We start from the raw sequence: 23,668 nt of genomic DNA on the forward strand, positions 1-23,668 counted from the left end.
GCATCTGCAATGCCTGTTTTTTGACCATTTCTCTAATTCCTGACTTCGCCATTCTGTTTTACTGACATAAAATGTACTTGTACTGATCGTTTTTGAACAATAACCCAAAAACCCTGTAGTCTGAGATTACTGTGGTTGGAGTGCGGGTAAGAATGTGATATAAAGCTTCAGTAAAATTGCAAAGTCCTGCTTTCTATTCTCTGTCTTAAATAATTCACAGTGCCTTCAGTGTTTTAAAAGGGTCCTATGACACAGAACCAGCAGGAATCTCCATTTACTGTTCTCTTTCTGCCAATTCTCCTAGCTTGGGATAAAAATAAAAGAGATGATAGATAGTTCACTTATTATCCTGGTGTTCATTTAGACTATTTTGTCTGCGGTGCAAACAGAGTAATCAGAGGGTGAATCAACAATGAGAATCATTGTGGCTACTGTACGCGACTGTAAATTCATGCTCATTGAGGTTGACGTTGCTTGACAGACTATTTTTCATGTATATTACCTTTGCTATCTATTTGTGTCCTCCTCAATTGATAGTTAATGCATCTTCTGTTATTGTTCCATGTAGCAATTGTGGTTATCTGGTAACAATACAATGATGTAAGAAATTAAATATTAATAGGCAATTTATAAAAGGGCTGAAATTTTACATTCCAATAGATAAAATTGAAAAATGGAACATGTAAAAGGCTATAAGAATTGGAAGGCTGTTTCTCACTGAATGTATAAATCAGAATCTCTCTGGATCATTTTAGTGTTGTCCAAGGATTAAGAGAAGTTAAAACCAAAATGTCTCCAATTAAAACTGGGTAACATCCAGTCATGAAAAGAAAAACATAAGACAATCTTTGTTTTGCTCTTTTGGGAAAAAGACTCAAATGACTGAACTGATTTCAACTAACAAGACAGAATAAATTTTGGTGAAAAAAAAGAAAAAGATCTGCACCAACTCTAAACCAATCACTTACAGCACTTGATAATGCTTATTTTTAAATCTTTTCTCTTCCCTTTCATGTTTTATTTCTGAGGGAGGCATGGATCTCATGCTAGTTCTCGAATTCATCTGGGTCACATCAGCAGTTTTATAACAGCAGGGAGAAATCTATTGCCACCAAATTCTAACCTAACTAGATTTAAGGTCCTAATCTCGTCCGCAAAACCTACTGTCATAGAGTTGACTTTCATTCAGCCAGAGCACTGATTGGGCCTCCTGTGTGCCAGCCACAGGCTGGGCAAGGTGATGAGGGCCCAACCTAAGGTGGTAGGGAGAAGGGGATGGATGGTAAATGTTCCAGTTACTTTTGCTATGTTACATTTGCCCCAGAACTTAGTAGCTTAAACAATTAACCATCATTTTATCATATCTCATTGTTTCTGTGGTCAGGAATTTGGGGACTGTTCAGTTAGGTGGTTTTCTAGGCAGGGTCTATCATAGTAGTAGTCAAATGATGGTTGAAGCCAGGTAGTCAGCAGAGGGGCAGAGCAGCTGGGAGCTAGCCAACCATCTCTCTCTCTTCGTGTAGTCCCGGGGCCTCTATGTGGTTCCACCACATGTGCTGGTTTGGGTTTCTCTACAACATGGAAGCCTCGTGGCTCCAAGGCACAAGTGTTCCAAGGAGCAAGGTGGAGGCTAAGTCACCTCTTGGAAGTTACATGGTTTCACTTTCACCAAATTCTATTAGTCAAAACAGTCCTAGAAGTCTAGTTTCCAGGGGAAGAAATACAGACCCACCTATCAATAGGAGAAGGGTCAAAGAATTTGTGGATGTATTTTAAAACCAGTGCAGTAAGGAATTAGAATTGACAGGGCTTAGTGATTGATTGGATTTGGGGAGTAAAGGACACAGAGTGGAAGATGGCTCAAAAATTGGTGACCTGGGCCAGTGGAAGTGTAATTAACCAAGGTATGGAATTCAGGAGGAGGAACAGGTTTGATGAGAACAAGGTAGGTTCAGGACATGTCTAAGCAAAGATGACCAGCAAGGCAGTTAGAAAGTTATGTCTGGACCCAGGGAGAAAGTTGGGGGACTGAAAGGCTGTGTAGAGAAGGCTGAGCTTCTCTACAAGCTTAGCCTTGACTGTCCCAGGGGAGAGTGTGTAGATCAAGAATAGAAGTCTGTGGACCGAGGGAATTAAATTTTGAGATTATTTGAGTATCTGCAACCACCCCATAGATTATATCTACCCCAAGCAGATATAAATGTGACTGACTCCACAAGGCATGTCCTTAGTGGTGAGTGGATATTGAGTGGGGCTGGCAGCTGGGGGGCCATGATGCGGGTGGTAGGAAAAGACTGGACCAGGGTTGTGGGATCCCAAGGTCACGGTCATGTTCTTTCCCTACCACACCTCCTCCCTGCTGTGTGCTTCCTTGTCATAGATGCACTCCATTTAGTTCCCACTTACCAGCTGCCCCCCTCTCCAACCCTTGGTTCCCTTTAATTTTGTGAGTTTTCTCCAGCTCGGGCGTAAGCCACCGTCCTTCCTCCACCCTTGTTTCTCTCCCTTTCTCTTCCCTTCTAAATTCCCAGGCTTCCCCCACCCCTGATTATCTCCCTTCTCCTGTGCTAAGGTCTGGACTGAGATTGATTCTCCGCTCTGCCCATCTGACAGATGGAGACAGACCACTTGTCCATACAGTATGGCATTTCCTAAGCCATTCCTACTGGCTTGCACTATCTTTTTGCATTCAAATATCCACTTCTCCCCACTAAAAAAGAAAAAAAAAAAGCTCTACTAGATTCCTTTTGATTTTTATTATTCTCTTCTCAAATATTTGGGACCTAATCACTTAGACTCCAGTTGAATTTGACTTTTCCAGATTTTCATCAAATCACTTGATATTTTCTATCTAACACTGAACCCTGTATTTTTAAAAGCCACATCACCTGGCTCCTTGATCTTAGTGACATTCTAAAGATTCACTTGAAAACAGAGTTTTTTCAGCACAAATGTGAACTCATTTGATTCTGTTAGTTACCCTACAAAAGAGACAGGTTAAATGGGTATTATCATTATTCCCATTTCTACTGATGAAGAAATGGAGGCTATGACAATTCAAGTCACCTGTCCCAAAACATACTGCTGGTAAAGGAAGTAGCCCAAATTTATACCCAGGTCTCCTGTAACACCATGACACACCACACTGCTTCTCAAAGGCCTATTATAGATGACATCCATTATAGTGAGACATTTGGAATAACTTTTAGGTGACACTTATTTGTAATGGAAATAGACATTCTGAAGAATCAATACTAAATCAGGATATCAAATAGATGGCATTATAATCTTGATCCCACTGAAGGTATTCATCTGTAGGTTTTATTATTATTATTATTTTGAATTTAGGAACATTGACACCTTTATTATAATAACTTTTTTAGGATGACTGGGTTTTGGGGCATTTCTCTGAAATAGCACCTTATTAATCATTAATGGAGTCTTGATTTTTATTTTAATCATGTGCCTAGACATGGAGGGAAAAATGGAGAAACTTCCAGATTCTTGTGGTCAACTTTTTATCCCGTTATTAGAAGATCTCCTTTCTTGTGAGGCATCGTAAGACAGAAAGAGGACTCTCCTGGCTGCGAAGTGAGACAGAAGGACTCAAGCCACTTTGCCTGAGGCCTTTCGTAGTCCTACCTTTGTTTAAACACACACACTCACAACCTCTTTTGATTTACACTGCTGTAGCCCAACTGTTTGGGAAAGCTAATGTTGTGGAATCTCTAAGTCATCTGTGACCTAGGTCACTAAAGACAGGAGCAATTTAGTAAAAGTATTAATTGAAACTCTCCTGACAAGCCCTGTTCCTTCAGATAAAGTTACACATCAAACCCACACAGGCCGCCAGGCTATTCTGAGCAGGCTGAGATTTTCAATATCTCATAAACAGGCCCTTCAATCACTACAATCTAATAAGGCTATAATCATCATTGACACTATAATGATTAAAATGAATAAAATCCATTAAGAAAAGTCATGTTGAGTTATTAAAAGTTTCGCTCTGTGTGATATGTAATCTTTTATCCATTTTTTATGATGAAATCTGTAACCATCTATCCACAAAAGACCATTAATTTACTGCTCTGTGGATGTTACCATGCTCTTTAGTTTAACAGCTTATCATTGATTTCTTGAGGGAGATATTATATTTGGAGAAATACACATGGAACAAAAGCCCGAATGTTGCTGTAAATTTCCCACTGACAGAATGATCAAAGTATTTGGGTCTGGTCTGCAGCTTGGGGCTAGGGAACAAGTTTTCTAGAGCAGAGCAAGCCCTCTGGCTATCAGGCAGCAGATACATGTTTTCAGGCATCACAAATGCTTCTAAGGAAAGGTCATGTGCACCATGGAGGGAGGGGGGGACAATAAAATGTCCATTAACCGGAGCCTAGTTAACTGGCTTATTGGCATCTATTAGAAACAAAACTGCAAACAAAACTGATCCTATTATAAACTTCTCCTCCTCCCCTCGGTCAAGGGCAGTCTCTGATTGGCTCAGAAGAGGCCCCAACAAATACAGCGTTGTCAGATGGCTCCTTTATTTGCAAGGAGAAGATTGGGTTTCTGCCAGCAGCAGTCTCCAGCCCTGACTAGCAGAGAACTACAGAGTTGGGAGGGATACGTGGCCCCGTCCCACAGAAAGAGCACTGGAAAGGTGACTAATGTACTCCGGCCCGCATTCTTTCAACAGGGACTTTTTCCCCTAAGCAAACAGCAATAAAAAAATCTGAATACAAGAATGTGGACACAGTGCTGAGCTAAGTGGTGGGGGAGCCCAATTCTTAATGTGTACTTTTTCTTATAATAAACTCTGCTTCAATATCTTTACTGCTCATCTCCTGTTTAATCTTATTAACAGTAAAATCTAAAAAGATTCTGTGAAGCCAAGAAGAGGGTGTTGTCTTTGAAGGCATTCTTCATTTTTCCTGAAATGATTAATAAATCTATTTGCTAGCCTTCTTCGGCTGCCTCTCACTGAACAGACTTGCCAGTGTTTTCCAGCAGGTAAGGACAACACCCACACCAAAAGGCAAAAATGGTGGGCTTATGTTTTATCAGATTTCCTTATTTTCCAGATTTGCTTCCATCATTGAGGTCCTGCTGAGTTTGGGGGGCTTTTTTCCCACCTTATCTAAATAACATTAGGTTATAAACGTCATTCATAACATACTATCTCTTTTACTAAGGGAAGCCTGTTTTTACCAAAATAATCAAATATTCTTTATAATCCTCCCCTTTAAAAGAAAATAGAAAATTCCATTTATAAGGTTGAAGTATAGTTCAAAGCGCAGCTAACAGGCATCGATTTTTATCAATCTTTGGAGAGTTAATTTAAGCTTACACCGTTCCATCATGTAAGACAAAATGGTTGCTAAATGAAATTAAAAGGCAAATTCTCCAAGAATAAGAAAGGAAATCGTTCTTTATATAATACATCATTAACCTGTGGAAATAACTGCTTCAGAGCATGATTGAGGCTAACAGCTTAGTAAAAATGTGTAAATGATGTAATACTTCTACAGATAAGAATGGCATTAGCGATTGTGAACTCTAAGAATGCTCACGTTCTGTGCACACACGTGTACCACAGTTGGAATCAGGAGGACACTTCCCAGGCCGTTGCCATGCTTCTGCGAAGTTGGTGACACATCAACAGAGCGGTATCCTGTGTACGTACAATTAATGTTTTCTGCTGTTCTCATACCTTCATCTCACTTTTAACTATATTGACATCAACTGTGGTTCAAAGTGAAAATGGAATTGGGTAAATTATTTGTCTATTTCCATGAGGCAAGCCTTTATCTCCCCTCACTTTTTGGGAGGAGGGGATCAAGATGAAATGCAGTATAAATGGTCATTTGACTACGTCTAAAGACCCTTAAGAGAATTACAAAATTACTTAAGCATTCTGATCAAAAAAGACTGATATCTCGAAGAAAATTGTGCATGTGTGTGTATCTGTATATAACATAAAGTAAAATAAATAAGCCAGAGTAGGGGATAAGGAAATTCAGTACATCAAAGAAGGCTCCTTTTAGTCTATCTTCAGAGAAGGTGAAATTGACTGTTAAAATACCTATAAAAAATTTTAAAGACATTCATGAATTTTAATTTATCATCATGGTATTAAAAATATAGCTCTTTCTAACCACGGAGGCACTGAAGATTTTGTGACATGAAAGTTTTCCTGGTGTTAATTTGAGCCTTTAATTAATTATAACCTTTTAGAAGGGGGCTGTATAACTGCCACCAAAAAAAAGGTTACATAGAGATGATGAAAAAACAAGACTCATTGCAGATTTTTAGTGAAGCTGCGCATTGGTGAGCTGTGGTTCTCAAGTGATAAGTCAGCACTTCTGTGATTCCAGGTGGAAAGAGCAATAAAATCTTGCTGAGTTTAGTTATTGAAATTATATGGTTTCATAAATAGTATAATGTTGTTCTCAGCAGGTAAATGTTATATTTTAATGACATCTATATTATAACACATACAAATTCTCAAGCTCAAGGTCAACAGAGCCTTCTTCAATATGAGCAGCTGGAGCCCAGCCCTGAGGCTGGAAATGAAGAATTCAAGCTCTGAAGTGCTGAGAGCGTGGGAAGAGAAACTGAGATCACAGTAACTTATTAATTAGGAAAAAAGATATTTTCCTGGTAGGCCATTTGGAGGTATAGGAAACGTGCAGGTGTGAGTGGGTGAGAACGTTGTATAGATGACTAAGCTTTCTAATGATGTAACAGAACTGAGTGAAGATTTTGCTATAACAAAGAGGCAAGCCTGCTGTAGAAATGAAGCACTTTGGATTTCAGCTTTAACTATGTTAAAATTCAAGTCAAGTGCTCCTTAATTAGAACCAATATACTCCTGTTCACTTGATCACCTTGAAGCCCAGGTAACCACATTTGTACATCTAAACTCCCTCCTGAACTTATTAACATAAAAAAAAATGCCTGAAGAGACTAACTTTGTTTGGGTTGTTACTAAATCAGCTTTGTTTCATTGAAAAGCCTGCTCATTAGCTGTAATCCTTCCAGCTGTTTTCCCTTAGAGCCTCTGCAGGTCTAGTGCCAAGACTGGTGTGGAGATTTTCGCTTGGATAAATGGCACATTATTGCTTCTCTTTCAAAATGCCTCTATACCACAGGGTGACTATAGTTAATAACAATGTACTATACACTTGAAAATTGGAAAGAGAATAGATTTTAAGTGTTCGCACCACAAAAAGAAGTATGTGAAGCCATGGATATGTTCATTGGCTTGATTTAGCCATTCCACACTGTATACATATTTTGAATGTCATGTTGCACACCATAAATGCATACAACTTTTATTTACCAATTAAAATTCATTAATTTAATTAAATCTCCCTCATGTATGAACCACTTAGTAATTTACAAAGCACTTTCCTTTGCATCAAATTGATTGAATCCTCACAGCAAATTCTGAGGTAGACAAATCTCTATTTTACAGATGATAAAACTAAGATCCAGAAAAGCTGATTCATTACTTAAGGTCAAACAGGTAATTGTTGAAGTCCAGGAACACATTTAGGTCTTCTCTCTCCAAATCTGCCTCTCTCCTTACCACACCAAACTTCACACTAGGAATGTTGAACACTGCATGATGCTCAGTAGCCATTTTAAAGTCATAACATAATAGTTTATCATCGCTAAACCTTTTATGGGTTGTGTTTCTTTAGACATTACAGAAAGTGTTTTAAGAGCCGCTGCTCGTTTGCTCTGGTTATCCCAAGACAAACAGTGTGGGCGATGAGAGCTAACCCGACTGGTGGTCTGCCCAATAGTTATCCCCTCTGCCTTTCTTTCCTGAGAGAGCCCTGATTTTGTTTGGAGACCTCCCTTTCTCTATGTCATTAATAGTAAAGCCTGAATAGACCAAGCTAAGCAAGGTAATGCTGTCTTCTATCAGTGACTGGTTTAGGAAGGCATATGCGACACAATTCTGGCCAGTGAAACTCAAGAGAAACTACCAGAGGCCTTCTCAGGAAAGTTTCCTTAGTTTTAAAGAGAAGCACATTAAGAAACATTACCTCTTCTTTTTTTTTTGAAATGGAGTCTTGCTCTGTTGCCCAGGCTGGAGTGCAGTGGCGTGATCTTGGCTCACTGCAACCTCCATCTCCCAGGTTCAAGTGATTCTCCTGCCTCAGCCTCCCGAGTAGCTGGGATTACGGGCACATGCCACCAAGCCTAACTAATTTTTCTATTTTTAGTAGAGATGGGGTTTCACCAGGTTGGCCAGGCTGGTCTCAAACACCTGACCTTAAGTGATCTGCCTGCCTCAGCCTCCCAAAGTGCTGGAATTACAGGCGTGAGCCACTGCGCCCAGCTGACCCTCCCTCTTCTTTTAATGGGTAACGTCATCTCATGACCATGAGAAGAGCTAGCCTCAGGAAGAAGCTGATCCACTGAGAATGACAGAGATGGTGGGAAGCCAGGTCCCTGATGAAAAGCTGATAGATTAATCAACCCTAGAGCCACCATGCCCCGGGACTTCTTGTTACAGAAGAAAAGAAAATTCCCTTATTGTTTAAAACAGTTGAGTTGGAGTTTCCTGCCACTTACAACCAAGCATCTAACAGAAAATTTGTCCAGGTGAACAAGTTGGATACGTATCTCAATTTAAGCCTATTTAAAGTTATGCTACAATCAGCTGAAAAGATCTTAAATTGCCTAACAACTGTAGGATACTATTATATCCATTAGGTGCTCCAACTTTCCAAAAAATATACTTATTTTTATTTTCACAAATAAAAAGCACCTGAAAGACCGTATATAAAATCATCTCATATATTAATAACAATACATGATTAGAAATCTGGAGATCCGCATAATAAAATGGTTAGAAACCTATTAGTTGAAAGCTTGGATGATATACATAGTCTTGAAAAACCCTTTTAATTCTAAATCTTATGATGGAGAAAATTCTTACACTGACATATCAAGCTGTATCATCTATTAACATCACAAAGATGTTTGTGGTAACTCACAGAGTCCCCACAATGACATCTAAGATGAGCCACGCTCAAAAACAATTAGGATATACAGTCGTGCTGAGAAAAATGTTCTACTATGTCTTCCTTGTGAAATACAGTAATACAAAAGGATGCAATGTAAACCATATTTCAGGGAGAGAGTAACAAACAGGTAAAACAAAAATGGAGTGGTTACATGTCTGAGATCCACATATCCTTATTTGTGTGGGAATGCTATCAATGAAGAACAACTTGAATCAGAAATGCATGTGCTCTCCATTTTGTCTTCAACAAGTCTCAGGAAATTTAACTGGTTTGAGATAAAGGTAATTTTCCCTAGCTCCTGTGTACACTAGGTCAATATTTCTCCAGGCCTGTTAGATGTTAAAAGATGTGCTCACCTCCCCCCACTCCCCCCACCACCCTCAATAAAGGGAGGGTCTTGGTGTGGGTTTCCCTAGAAATAGGGCCTGAGTCAAAGATTGAAGTGCAAATAGTTTACTTAGGAGGTGATTCCAGGAAACACCAATAAAAGAATGGGGAATTGAGGCCAGGAGGGGAAGGGAGCCAGTATGAGTTTTATCAAGTCAGTTTCCACTCTCAGCAGCAGGAACTCAGCCCTAATTTTTGTGATATAGGCACTTTTTGGTCAGTTGGGTCAGAAGCAGATTGAGATGGAGTTAGAAGTGTCAAAGTTCCACTGGAGAGTAACACCTGTGAAAGAGGAGAAGGGGGAAGCAGGCCTGGACAGGAAGAGCTGTCAGACCATCGGGCAGAGCAGGAAAAGTCTCTGCCAGCTCATTGACAGCTCCACAGTGAAGACAGCTCGTAGGAGGAATTCTGCCCTACTGGGGAACTCTGGAAAGCATCGGGGAACATGCTTCAGTTTCCTAACTGAGAGGCAACTGGGAAACATATCTGCCACTTGCCTGTCCATCTTTGGTTGAACACTGCTTTTGAGGTGAGGGACATTAACTCTCTTGTTCTTTCAGCTTACCTGTTAACAGGTTGAGTGGACTCCCATTGGCCCCCACCACCACCCTCAAAAAGAAAAAAAAAAGGCTTCAGGCAAAGAATTGCAGGTGTTCATAGAAAGCAGCCTTCAAAATGTACAGGTATGTGCTGAGAGGACATGGATGTGGTACAGACAGCATCTGCTACATAGAGCGAAACACACCGCATTCCTTATCCTCTGCTTGCTAATTTCGAATACACTTTACCATACTGAAGGCTCCAAGAAGACCTGCCTCAGAAACTTGTACAGGTTGGATTAACCTGAATCAGTGCTTCCAACATGCATCTAGCAGAACTAGTGAGCAGCAGGTTTCACACCGGGATAAAGCTGCTCCAAATGGGTCAATAGTAGTCATACAAAGGAGGTCAGTGATGATGCCAAGACCTATCTAGTTGGAGTCAATTCCTCTCCTGCTGATGGCCCGACTCCTATTTTCATTCCAGGCTATGACATAAGTTGCTGGTTAGCCAATAAATGGTCTACCCTGAGTCAGCATCCAACCTTGATCTGTGCCTACTTGGAGTTTGGGGGCAATTAACATTGTTTGCATGAAGGATAACATTGTTTGCATGAAGAATAATCTGGGACAATTCTTTGGGAATTTTATTTTGGAAGCATGTAGAAATATAGGAAATTAACAGGAGGAGTAGAAACTCGAAGGATGCATAAAGAGAAGCCTTGAGGCAGTGTTAGGGTTATGAGGGGAGGGAGAGAAGGGGCTGTGAGGGATCTTCGCAAACTGAAATTATGATTAAGCAAAAAGTATGAATTTTTTTTTTTGAGATGGAATTTCTCTCTTGTTGCCCAGGCTGGAGTGCAATGGTGCAATCTCAGCTCACTGCAACCTCAGCCCCCCGAGTTCAAGTGATTCTCCTGCCTCAGCCTCCCAAGTAGTTGGGATTACAGGCATGTGCCACCACGCCCAGCTAATTTTGTATTTTCAGTAGAGGCAGGGTTTCTTCATGTTGGTCAGGCTGGTCTCAAACTCCTGACTTCAGGTGATCCGCCCACCTCAGCATCCCAAAGTGCTGGGATTACAGGCGTGAACCACCGCGCCTGGCCAAAAAAGTACGAATTTTTAAAGGATAAAGTAGATTTTAAAAAGAATAAGTGCATTGCCGGGTGTGGTGGCTCATGTCTGTAATCCCAGAACTTTGGAAGGCCGAGGCGGGTGGATCACGAGGTCAGGAGTTCAAGACCAGCCTGGCCAAGATGGTGAAATCCCATCTCTACTAAAAAATAAAAACATTAGCTGGATGTGGTGGCACCCGCTTGTAGTCCCAGCTACTTAGGAGGCTGAGGCAGGGGAATCACTTGAACCTGGGAGGCGGAGGTTGCAGTGAGCCAAGATTACACCATAGCACTCCAGCCTGGGTGACAGAGTGAGACTCTGTCTAAAAAATAAAAAATTAGAATAAGTGCATTATAGCTAGTTTCAGTCAGAGACAAAGAAGAACAGATACCCAGGTTGCTGAGTCATACCACTGGTGGAACTCCAGAGTAAAGATCCATAAACTCCCAGTCCTTGGGCCATTGGAACCACCTTAGATCCAGAAACACCCTCCCGTTCTGGACTTTGAGTTCTGGCCCTCTTTCCACTACGCTCTTGGGATTCTGTGAACATTCACGTTAATCCTCACGTAAACTATCTTTCCTGAGCTTGTTGAATAGATCAGTGTTGCTTGCAACTAAACAAGTTTTGTAAATCAGAGGTCAACGAGGGCCTGCTAACAGGTCCATCTGTCAAGCAATACCTGTGACCAGGAAAGGGGCTTTGACAGACCAGGGAGAAAAGGTAGAAGAGAGAAAGGCACACCAGGTGATGTTTACAGTTGAAAACTCATGAAACAGGATGGGATTTCTGTTTCTAGTCTCAGTAGTGGGAAGCTTCCACGCTGGTTTCAGACAAAAGCAAAGGCAGTCAGGTTGACAAAGTGGTTTCTGAAGAAAACTTTATCAACTCTACTAGTTCTTGCCCTAGTTCTCTTTTTTTTCACTCAGCAACCTGAGCTGGGGCTCCTAGAGCAGAGAATGGTATAGTTTGGAGAACTAAGACAGGGGAGTAGGGCAGGAAATAAAATGAGTCAGGGGCTTGGTGGTGGATGCGGAAGATGACCTTTGCCTAAGTGGAAGTCATCTTCACAGTGTATTTTCCTACATAGTCAGGATTCTCTCTAACAGAAATTTACTTTCAAATGGCATAGTGGGAAGAACTCAGATGTTGGCCTCGCACAGACCCAGGTTCAAATCCCACCACCACCACTTTTAGTGCGTGGCAGGATGGCAAATTACTTAACTTCTGTGAGCCCCAGTCTTGTTATCTGTAAATGAGAAGAGTCATATCTATCTACAGTATTATTTTAATAGCTAAATAGAATGCATGAAACATAATCAATTATAAATATGTATTTTCCTAAAAGGAAAGGAGGTCACTGGGCAGTCTGCATTGCCTATGCCTCTTGAAATCAGTTTTATTAATCTGTAACCTAGTTCTGATTAAAATGGGATAGAACTTAGGAATTTTATTCAATACATATTCTGTGTGGTAGACATAGTGCATAAAGCTACCTCGAATCTTAGGATTTGCAGATCCCAGAGTCCGAGGGACTTTGGGTATAACTCCCTATCCCTTCTTTCATGGGTGAAGAATCCAGGGCCAAGAGGGGTGACGTGACTTGCCCAGGTCATACAGCCAGTTAACCGCAGAGCCAAGAGGAAGCTGGTGCTGGAGGAAGCTGGCTTTCCAGACTTCTCATTCAGTGTTCTTCCCATCAGAACTTTATGGTTTTCTTAACCTTAGATCAAGTTCTCTATTCACACAAACTATATCAACCCAGAATTTCTTTTGTTTTTCTCCATGGTAAATCTAAAAACACTTTTCCTTGTAGACTCACAGATGTGGCTCTGGGGCATGGCATGCTCTCTCCACTCTTTGAAGTACTCTTCCCTACGCCCAGCTTCACCATCCCCTTCTCAAATTTGGGTTAGGGGTCCCTCCTTAACTTACCTCGATTATCACATTCTCACTACGGCACTATTACTGTCATCTCCTCCTCTTGACTGCCCTCCCTGAAGGCAGGTCCTAAATCTGGTTCCTCCAGGACATGTTGGTTGAATGAAATTTTTTTTTTTTTTTTTTTTTGAGATGGAGTCTCACTCAGTCACCAGGCTGGAGTGCAGAGGTGCAATCTTGGCTCACTGCAACCTCCACCTCCCAGGTTCAAGTGATTCTCCTGTCTCAGCCTCCCGAGTAGCTGGGACTACAGGCGCGTGCCACCACAAAATACAAAAATTACCCAGCTAATTTTTGTATTTTTAGTAGAGACGGGGTTTCGCCATGTTGGCCAGGATGGTCTCTATCTCTTGACCTCGTGATCCGCCCACGTCAGCCTCCCAAAGTGCTGAGATTACAGGTGTGAGCCACCGCGCCTAGCCAATTGGATGAATTTTTAAATGTATGTTATGAACATTGAAATAGAAGCTCATTGGAAAAGGTTAGAATAACCCTAAATGTTGAGGTAAATAAAACTACCCATTGATATCAGTGATTTCTCTACCAAGAACATGTAGAGTAATACAAGTAGTCAATACACTGACAACCTCTGGAGAACAATGGTCCAGTCTAGCCAGAGTCCTTAATGTGGGGATAGAGTGAAAGCCCCAGAGCTGGCAGCAGGGGAACAGAAGTCATTTCCAAGTTCTCTATTTCAACTTCCCCGTCTGTAAAGGTGTAGCAAGGAAGGTAGTTTAGATAATGATGATGATGATGATTATTATTATTATTTCAGATGGAGTTTGGCTCTTATTGCCCAGGCTGGAGTGCAATGGCATGGTCTCAGCTCCCTGCAACCTCCTCCTCCCAGGTTCAAGCAATTCTCTTGCCTCAGCCTCCCAAGTAGCTGGGATTACAGGCATCCACCACCACACCCAGCTAATTTTTGTTATTTTTAGTAGAGATGAGGTTTCACCATGTTGGCCAGGCTGGTCTCGAACTCCTGACCTCAGGTGATCCACCCACCTCGGCCTCCCAAAGTGCTGGGATTACAGACATGAGCCACCACACCCAGCAGATTATTTTTAAAGTTACTTTTTGTTCTAAAATGGTAAAATGCTATATTCTAAGTACATTTAATTAAACTACAACTCTGCTAAAGGCTATGAAACTTCATTGTTGTTCTCAGATCAGATTGCAAAGAAATTACCCATTAATAATATGCTTCATAGCAGACTCTACTCTCAAGTGTCAGTCATAAAATCAGAAACCTTTGGAAATCTTAGAGCAAAATACACATCATTTACCCCTCTCTTTTTTAGAGTCACTATTAGATTTAAAAACACATAAACATAAAAGGCTTTTATATCAATTTATTCATTTATTCTCTTCAAGTTTACTAAGCTCTTACTCAATGAATAGTACAGCATTTGAGTCCCAAGAAGGCCAATAAGACGTTTATATCTGGTCAATGATACTGACAGGTCCCTGCACCAAGGAAAAATATTACTTTTGAGAGGGCAAAAAGCCTGGTGTCCTTTACCTTTCCACCATAATTATTTCTGAGTGCTTTCAAAGCTAGAAGGAGAAAGCTAACTATACTGAACCAATATTTTGTTTTCGAGTTTGAAACAAAATCAGATGCAAAAGCATAGCAATCTGAGGTAATCTGATCCCCTCTCTAGGGATAAATGGAGAGTTCTCTTTTGAAAATGGTTTGTAAGTAATCATACTAACAGTACAGCTATAAGTGAAAAGACCTTGAAAGATGCCCTCTTACCAGAGGACTGTTTAGAAGATTCACAAGTGCATGTGCTCAAGTACGAGAAATGCCTTTAAGTTTCCCTTTATTATTTTCAAGAATCCTCCTAAATTGAGTAGGGAAGCAAGAATCAAAGCCGGGAAATTCTTTTTTAATTTTTAGACACAGAGTGCAGTGGCATGATCATAGCTCACTGCAGCCTCCAACTCCTGGGCTTAAGTGATCCTCTAGCCTCAGCCTCCTGAGTAGTTGGAAAAACATATGTGCACCACCATGCCCAACTAATTTTTTTAAAAAATATTTTTAGAGACAGGAGTTTCACTATATTGACAACAGGCTGGTCTCAAACTCTTGGCCTCAAGGGATCCTTAGCCTCAGCTCACAGGAATGAGCCACTGTGCCTGGCTAAAGCAGGGAAACTCTAAAAACATATGCTTAATGGGTGAAATCTTAGACTATCAAGCAGCTTGAGAAATAGGAGATTTTCTAGATACTATTGAACCATGAGGCAGTTAATAAGTGAAGAAATGTCTTTGGAGTTGAGAAAAAGAAGATTGTGCAGCAAGATCCTCATTTCTCTAGGGCAGAGCTGGGGAATTGACTAAATTAAAACTCAGGAAAGATCTGCTTAATATAGATGTAGCTATCGATGATTCATCAGTAATTGTTTGAAACTGGTCACTGTCCTCCATAATAATATTAAAAGATGACCTACCCCTGATAACTCAGATCTAGTGGAAGTTAAACCAGGGAAACTTGGTAAACAGGAGACAAATGGAAGCGCTGACAATTCCAACTAATTTAGCATATTGAACATCCTATGCAATTTGTACTATTTTTACATATGCATTGTACATCAGATTGAAAATCAAACTGAAAAATATTCATTATGTTTGCACTGTGTGTGCATATGTGTGTGCATGTGTGTGCACGTGTGTGTGTGTGTGTAAGAGAGAGAGTTCTGGAGTGGAAAGACGAAAAAGTGGAAGCATTTACTTAAAGACTTACACCACAAATTTAAAGGAATTTAAAAGAATGCACAATATTGAGCTAAGGCAATCAAACACAAAAGATATCCTAAAATTTCATTTATATGATTTACAACAACATGACAAAGTAACCTATGATGTTAAGAGTTAGGACAGTGGTTAGGTTTGGGAAGGGGTTGTTGACTGTAAGGAAGGCAGCACAAGGGGCTTTTAGATGCTGTTGATAATCATCTTCTTAATGTGCTGCTTTCATGAATGTGTTCAGTTTATAAAAATTCATCAAGCTATACCCTTGTGATATGGGCACTTTTCGGTCAGTTGGGTCAGAAGCAGATTGAGATGGAGTTAGAAGTGCAAAAGTTTCACTGAAGAGTAACACCTGTGAAAAAGGAGAAGGGGAAAACAGGCCTGGGCAGGAGGAGTTGTCAGACCTTTGGAAAGAGTGGGCAACGTCTCTGCCAGTTCATCAACAGCTCCGCAGTCAAGACAGCTCATAGGAGGAATTCTGCGGTAGGTGGAGATGATCTGGCCCTTGCAACAAAGTCTTGCTCAGTCATTGGCTGGGGCTGCCTTGACAAGGAGTGTCCTCAGCTCAAAAGCTGAAGTGGACCCAAAGTAGTTAACAGTGAGAGGCTCTCAAGTACCCTTCCTTACTCCTTGTAGCTGGGCAATTAGTTCTTTCTTAAAAGGGATTTGGGTACCATATAGTGCAAGAGACTGAATAGTGGATATCTAAAAGTACAAAGACTAGCTGGGCGTGGTGGCGGGCGCCTGTAGTCCAGCTACTCGGGAGGCTGAAGCAGGGGAATTGCTTGAACCCGGGAGGCGGAGGTTGCAGTGAGCTGAGATCGCGCCACTGCACTCCAGCCTGGTGACAGAGCGAGACTCTGTCTGAAATAAATAAATAAATAAATAAATAAATAAATAAATAAATAAATAAATAAATATATATTAACAACGTAATATATAAATACATGATATTATGCTACATTTCACTAAAAAGTTTACTTTCAAGAAAACAGAATGCACCGTCCACTCCAGGTGTTCTCAACATCTGCTTGCACAGAACCCCAGGGTTATACACATTAAATCAAAGCATTCCACTAATGAAAAATGGAAAGATGATGATTTTCTTTCCCACTTTCACAGAGCGAAGAGCTAAGATAATGATAAGCTTTCCTTACTAAGCTTTTATCTCATAAATTCTTCTTAAATCTTTGACACATACTACTGAATGTCTGTATAAAAATAAGATGAGGCCAGGCGCGGTGGCTCATGCCTGTAATCACAGCACTTTGGGAGGCCGAGGCGGGCAGATCGTGAGGTCAAGAGACTGAGACCATCTTGGCCAACATGGTGAAATCCCGTCTTTACTAAAAATACAAAAATTAGCTCAGCATGGTGGCGCTCACCTGTAGTCCCACCTACTCAGGAGGTTGAGGCAGGAGAATCACTTGAACCCAGGAGGCGGAGGTTGCAGTGAGCCAAGATCATGCCACTGCACTCCAGCCTGGTGACAAAGTGAGACTCTGTCTCAAAAAAAGAAAAGAATAAGATGATATCTGACCTAGGACAAAATTATATATTTTGTCGTATATCAGCATTTCATAAGATTCCACAAAGAGCACCATGACATCCAGGTGTCCCACCACAGGAACAAGATTGAGGATCAACAAAGCTACTTGGAAATAATGGATGCTAGAACTCTAAGGAACCCATAGAAGATTAGTTCTCAAATCACCAGCCACTGGGGAGCAAATGAGCCAACCTTAAAATTGACAAACAGTTATGGTGCTATGTGTCTCCCATGTGTACTGGACACTGTGTTGTATGGGGCTCCTCATCTTGGTAAGTCCTCTGCTTATTCCCTTAGGTTCAGTTTGAATTTACCTGTATGCTTAGTCTGTTTGTGTCTACATGTGTTTCACTAGTCTGCCAATCTTAGTATCAGAGACACCCAGGCCTAGATCTTAATCATGCCCTCTGGATTCCAACACACACACACACACACACACACACACACACACACACACTCCTTTCCAACTATCCTCTCTGAACTTTGCCACTTATAACCTCTTATCCTTCACATCATACTCTCTTTCTGACCCACCAACCTGGCCTGTTTCCCAGACCAAGGGCCTCTAGGCTTGCCCTGTCTTGCAGCCACTCTGGTGGTAAAATATGTTAGGTATGAGAGCATTTTTTAGAAGTCCATAATAGAGCCAAGTGTGTGTAGCAGAATATATATATATATATATTTATAAATATATATTTATATATAAATTCTCAGAATATATATATATATATAAATTCTCCTGAGAATAGGAAGAAATAGCAATCATTTGAGGGTCATATAATCAGAAATGCAAACATATGAAAGTGTATGAAATATATGAAAATACATGAAAAAATACATGAAACAGTGGTCTTTAAGACATTGGATATAAGTCAATGAAGAACAGTGATCCCTGAAAGATGGGAAACGTACAAAACGAGCCTTACAATTACCTTAGTCTACTACCTGGAGAGAGTTTCCAGGCTGTGACATAGGGAGGGGAAACCCAGGAAATGCCCAAAAATCTCCCCGGGTTGAGGAGAGCCTGGAATACAAGGAGGCCAAGGTGGCTAAAGATCACACGGCAGAGTGCCAGAGAAGAAAAAACTACACGGAGAACTTCACAAATTTGCGGAGAAACTGCCCCCAAGTTTTCAGCAAAGTACTGATTAGTGCATGTAGGTGAGGAAATCACCTGAGGCCAGGAAAAGAATCACCTGAGGCCAGGAAAAGAAGCACCTGAGAGGATTTGAGGAAACAATCTCCAGAAATCATCTGGGGCCAGGAATCATTTCTGTTCCACCAGCTAGAGTGAAGAATCTCATAATTCAAAGGGCATTTGGTAGAGTTCTCAAAAGAAGTTTTCCTCAGTAGTGGGGCAAGGTCAGTGGTGAGGCAAAAGCTCTGGTCTTGCCTAAAAAAAAAATTAAAAACAAGACCTGAAAGAATCAGACTGTTCCAAGTGACTTAACTCCCTCCCGGAACACAGCTGAAAAACATGTATAGGAATATAAAAATATCTAGCACCCAATAAGATAAAATTCATAATGCCTGGCATCCAAATAAAAATTACTAGACACACAAAGAAGCAGGAAAATATGACCCATGATAAAGAGAAAGATCAACCAATTGAAACTGACCCAGAAATGACACAGTTGATAGAATTAGTAGACAAGGAGTTAAAAAGTTATCATAATTGAATTACATATGTTCAAGAAACTAGAAGAAAGACTGAGCATGAAAGACTAATATATTTGAAAGTTTTTTTTAAGCTGCAAACCAGGATGTCTGAATAAAGTCTGTACTTAATAGTACTGTACCAATGCTAATTTCTTAATTTTGATAAATACATCATGATAATATAAGATGTTAACTTTTAAGTAAACTGGGTACAGAGTGGGAACTGGGAACACTCTATACTATCTTTGGGAACACTTATTACTATCTTTGCAGCTCTTTGTATTTTTGTAAATTTAAAATCGTTTCCAAATAAATTTTTTAAAGTGACAGAACAAAGCATCATGTGCCAAGAAAAGAATATCTAAATCAAATTTCTAGAAATAAAAACTGCGATGTCTGAGATGAAAAATATACTGAATGGAATTAACAGTAACTGCTGAAGAAAGGATTCATGAACTTAAAGACATAGCAATAGGAACTATTTAAAACAAAATACCAAGATTTGAGCTGGGCGCAGTGGTTCACGCCAGGAATCTCAGCACTTTGGGAGGCTGAGGTGGGTGGATCACCTGAGATCAGGAGTTTGAGACCAGCCTGACCAACATGGTGAAAACCCATCTCTACTAAAAATACAAAAATTAGCTGGGCGTGGTGGCAGGCAGCCAGGTACTCGGGAGGCTGAGGCAGGAGAATCGCTTGAACCTGGGAGGCAGAGGTTGCAGTGAGCCAAAATGGTGCCATTGCATTCCAGCCTGGGTGATAAGAGCAAGACTCCATCTCAAATTAAAAAATAATAATAATAATAGAAATAAAATACCAAGATTTTAAAAACTAAAAGAAAAGAGCATCAGTGAATTTCATGACATCTTCAAGAGCCTAATATACATGTAACTGGAGTTTCTGAAGAAAGAAGGGAGGGCTGAAAAAATATTTGAATAAGTGATAAAATTTTTTTTTTCAAATTGCATTACCCACAGATCCAAGAAGTTCAATGAACCCCAAGCACAAGAAACATGAAAAACACTACACTCAGCATATCACAATCAAATTGCATAAAATCAGCGATAAAGTAAAATACTAGAATAAAGAGAAAAATGTTAAACTTATTCAGAAAATATGGGTAAATATACAGGACATTTATTAAGAACCTACTAAGAGCTGGGCGTGGTGGCTCATGCCTGTAATCCCAGCACTTTGGGAGGCCGAGGCAGGTGGATCACAAGGTCAGGAGTTCAAGACCAGCCTGGCCAACATGGCAAAACCCCGTCTCTACTAAAAATACAAAAATTAGTGGAGCGTGATGGCATGCTCCTGTAATCCCAGCTACTCGGGAGGCTGAGGCAGGAGAATCACTTGAACCCGGGAGGCAGAGGTTGCAGCGAGCCAAGATCGAGCCACTGCACTTTGGCCTGGACAACAGAGCGAAGACTCCGTCTCAAAAAAAAAAAAAAAAAAAACCTACTATGGTCCAGTGCTCAAAATATTTTTCTTTTCCTTTCCTTTCCTTTCTTTTCTTTTTCTTTTTCTTTCTTTCCTTCAGAATAGGAGGTCTAGGAGATGCTACGTATGTTTTTACCTTGGACCCTTGGTTCTTTGAACTCCAAAAATGTATGCTGTCAAATAATTTTTTCATAAATCAAATGCCCTCCTTGCCTTGAAGAAAGTTATAGTCTAGAAATTAGTAAAACTACTCAGTATGTAAGCTTTTAGACTTACATTTTATTTTTCTTGAAGATTCCTAGTGCTAAGCACGCCTAAATACAGCATGTTTAAAGTTGCTTACAGACAAAATTTCACAAGTGAAAAATAATTTTTTAAACATTATAAACCTGTTTTGAAGGGAAAGGAGTTCTGAAGCTGACTGTAGTTGGTAATTGTATTCAAAGAGGGAAGGAGAAGGGACATCTGAAACTGAAGGGAAGGAAGATTTCCGAATTCAAGGGTTTTGATATTTTTAAAAGCACAAGTGTGAAGTGAGTGTGTGTGTGTGTGTGTATGTGTGTGTTGGAACAGGCAGATTTTAGATTCTAATTTTCTATCATCCACTTCTAAAAATGTATCCAAGGATTTTCTTATACCAAATATACTTCTGTGTTTATGAACAACACTGTGATGATATTATAAATGTTTCATTTGGATGTTCAGCATGGGAGTGTGCTGCCTGTTGAGAGGGACTTTTCAGCATGCCACTTGCTATATATTTGGATTACCATAATCACAAAAGCCTAGCCTCTGTCTTTCCGTCTTTCCCCCAGCCTCTCAGCCTCCCTTTCTTTTCATGTATTCCTCTCCCTTACTGTTGATGGGTGCATCGCTTCAAAAAGAAAAAAACAAAAAGCTTGAACCAGGAGGATTTCTGTTCACTTTGGCAGTTCCAGAACTCGTTATCCCTCAATTGACCACTGGAGACTCTGCTGCTATATATTTAAATCACCCTAGGCATTAGCTGGGGATGGATTTATCATGAAACTTTTATAATAGAGAGGGCTACAGGGAATAGAGTGCTTTTAAATGTCTCCTCTTCTGCAGGCAAGTGATAACTTCACTCTTTGGTGAGTCCCTGTTGCTTTACTATTACACTCAGATGTTTTCATTCCAAGAGGAAAATATTATGACTGAACATAAAGTTTTAGTATTTAAGATGGTTGGATTGCACACCAGGTAGCTGGATCTTTTTTCTGTATTTAATGTATTCTGCAATCAGCTATATTTACTGCTTCTGATTCCAGCTGGTCCCCACGCTAAATGAAAAAAAGACTTGTAGGAAACCTACATAGTTTGAGTTTTAAAAAACTATTTTGTGCAAACTTCCATCCAGGATATAAATCCCTTCTACTGCATTCTTAACAGCACCAACCTTCTCAAATGAATGAGAATAGTATTTGGGATTTATGTGAAATGCAAATTCAGGACTTGAACAAAATATTGAGAACCAAGGGCTCTCCTAAGTGACAGAAGAGCTGAGGAAGCATGGCTAAAGTCTCTTCCCACTGCTGTCCTGTCTAAGTCAGAGTCTTTCAAAGAGCTTGAACAGCTGCAGAAGTTCTTCATATGGGGGTAGAATTTTGGAACAACTGATGAGAGTGTGAGGAGCCATTCTGAGCAATTGGGAACACTCAGAGTCTGTGTGCTAATGAGAGACCCAAACAGCAAGCACTCCAGGGTCTGTGGGTTGTCCCATATGCCACTGTGGAGGAGGTGGATGCGGCCATGAATGCAAGGCCACACAAGGTGGATGGAAGAGCTGTGAAACTGAAGACAGCTGTCTCAAGAAAAAGTTCTCAAAGACCAGGTGCCCACTTAACTGTGAAAAAGATCTTTGTTGGTGGCGTTAAAGAAGACACTCAAGAACGTCACCTAAGAGATTATGTTGAACAGTATGGGAAAATCAAAATATTGAAATCATGGCTGACAACGGCAGTGGAAAGAAAAGGGGCTTTGCTTTTGTAACCTTTGACAACCATGGATAAGATTGTCGTTCTGAAATACCATCCTGGGAGTGGCCACACTGTGAAGTTAGGAAAGCCCTGTTGGAGCAAGAGATGGCTGGTGCCTCATCCAGCCAAAGAGGTTGAAGTCATTCTGGAAACTTTGGTGGTGGTCGTGGAGATGGTTTTGGTGGTAATGACAACTTTGGTCATGGAGGAAACATTAGTGGTTATGGTGGCTTTGGTAGCAGCCGTGCTGGTGGTGGTGGATATGGTGGCAGTGGAGATGGCTATAAGGGATTTGGTAATGATAGGAGCAGTTTTGGAGGTGGTGGAAGCTATAATGATTTTGGCAATTACAACAATCAATCTCCAGATCTGGACCCATGAAGGGAAGAAACTTTGGAGGCAGAAGCTTTGGCCCCTATGGTGGTGGAGGCCAATACTTTGCCAAATCATGAAACCAAGGTGGGTATGGTGCTTCCAGTAGCAGCAGTCACTGTGTCAATGGCAGAAGATTTTAATTACTGCCAGCAACAAAGCTTGGCAGGAGAGGAGAGCCAAAGAGGTGATAGGGAAGCTACCAGTTACAACGGATTTGTGAACTCAGCCAAGCACAGTGGTGGCAGTGCCCAGCTGCTACAAAGAAGATATGTTTTAGACAGTGCTCATGTGTATGCGCAAAAAGCTCAAGGACTATATTTGTGGCAGGTTATTTTAGGTTCTGTTCCGTTCTGTTCTGTGGAAAGTATAAAACATTCTAACAAAAGTTTTTAACGTGCCCATGCTGTGGATTGCTAAATGTAATAGTCTGATCATAACACTGAATACATGTCTTTCTTAAATAAATAAAATAAAACTCTAGCTAGACATAGGAAAGAAGACTTGAAACATATACACCAAAATATTGGCAATACTTATTTCTGAGTGGTGGAATTAATTTTTAACAATATTTATTGTGAAATTATTTTTCTCAATTACAAAAGTAATATAGTATGCAAAAATTAAGGGAAAAAGAAGCTTAAAAAGAGTATAAACATTTTGAAGTATATCTTTCTGAAATTTTTAAAAATTAAATATAACTTTTCTTATAAAAATAATATCTATTCAATGTTGAAATTTTAAAAATATAGATAAGCAAGTAGAAAAACATTTATTGAATGATTTTTATTTTCTTTCTTTTGCTTATTTTTAAACTACAAATGTTCAACAATGAGTATACATTGCTTTGGAGTACAAAAGAAA

At 40.3% G+C, this 23,668-nt stretch overlaps 1 protein-coding gene and 1 pseudogene across 1 annotated transcript in view; one reads left to right on the plus strand and one right to left on the minus strand.

Annotated features, from left to right (window-relative positions):
* The window catches only part of EVX1 (even-skipped homeobox 1), a 126,731-nt gene that overhangs the window by 6,856 nt on the left and 96,207 nt on the right, over positions 1 to 23,668 (minus strand). The window lies entirely within an intron of this gene.
* LOC116810712 (heterogeneous nuclear ribonucleoprotein A1-like 3) lies at positions 3,473 to 22,947 on the plus strand (annotated as a pseudogene).

The sequence above is a fragment of the Hylobates moloch genome, unplaced genomic scaffold, assembly GCF_009828535.3.
Source record: "Hylobates moloch isolate HMO894 unplaced genomic scaffold, HMol_V3 SCAFFOLD_1, whole genome shotgun sequence".
Taxonomy (NCBI): Eukaryota; Metazoa; Chordata; class Mammalia; order Primates; family Hylobatidae; genus Hylobates; species Hylobates moloch.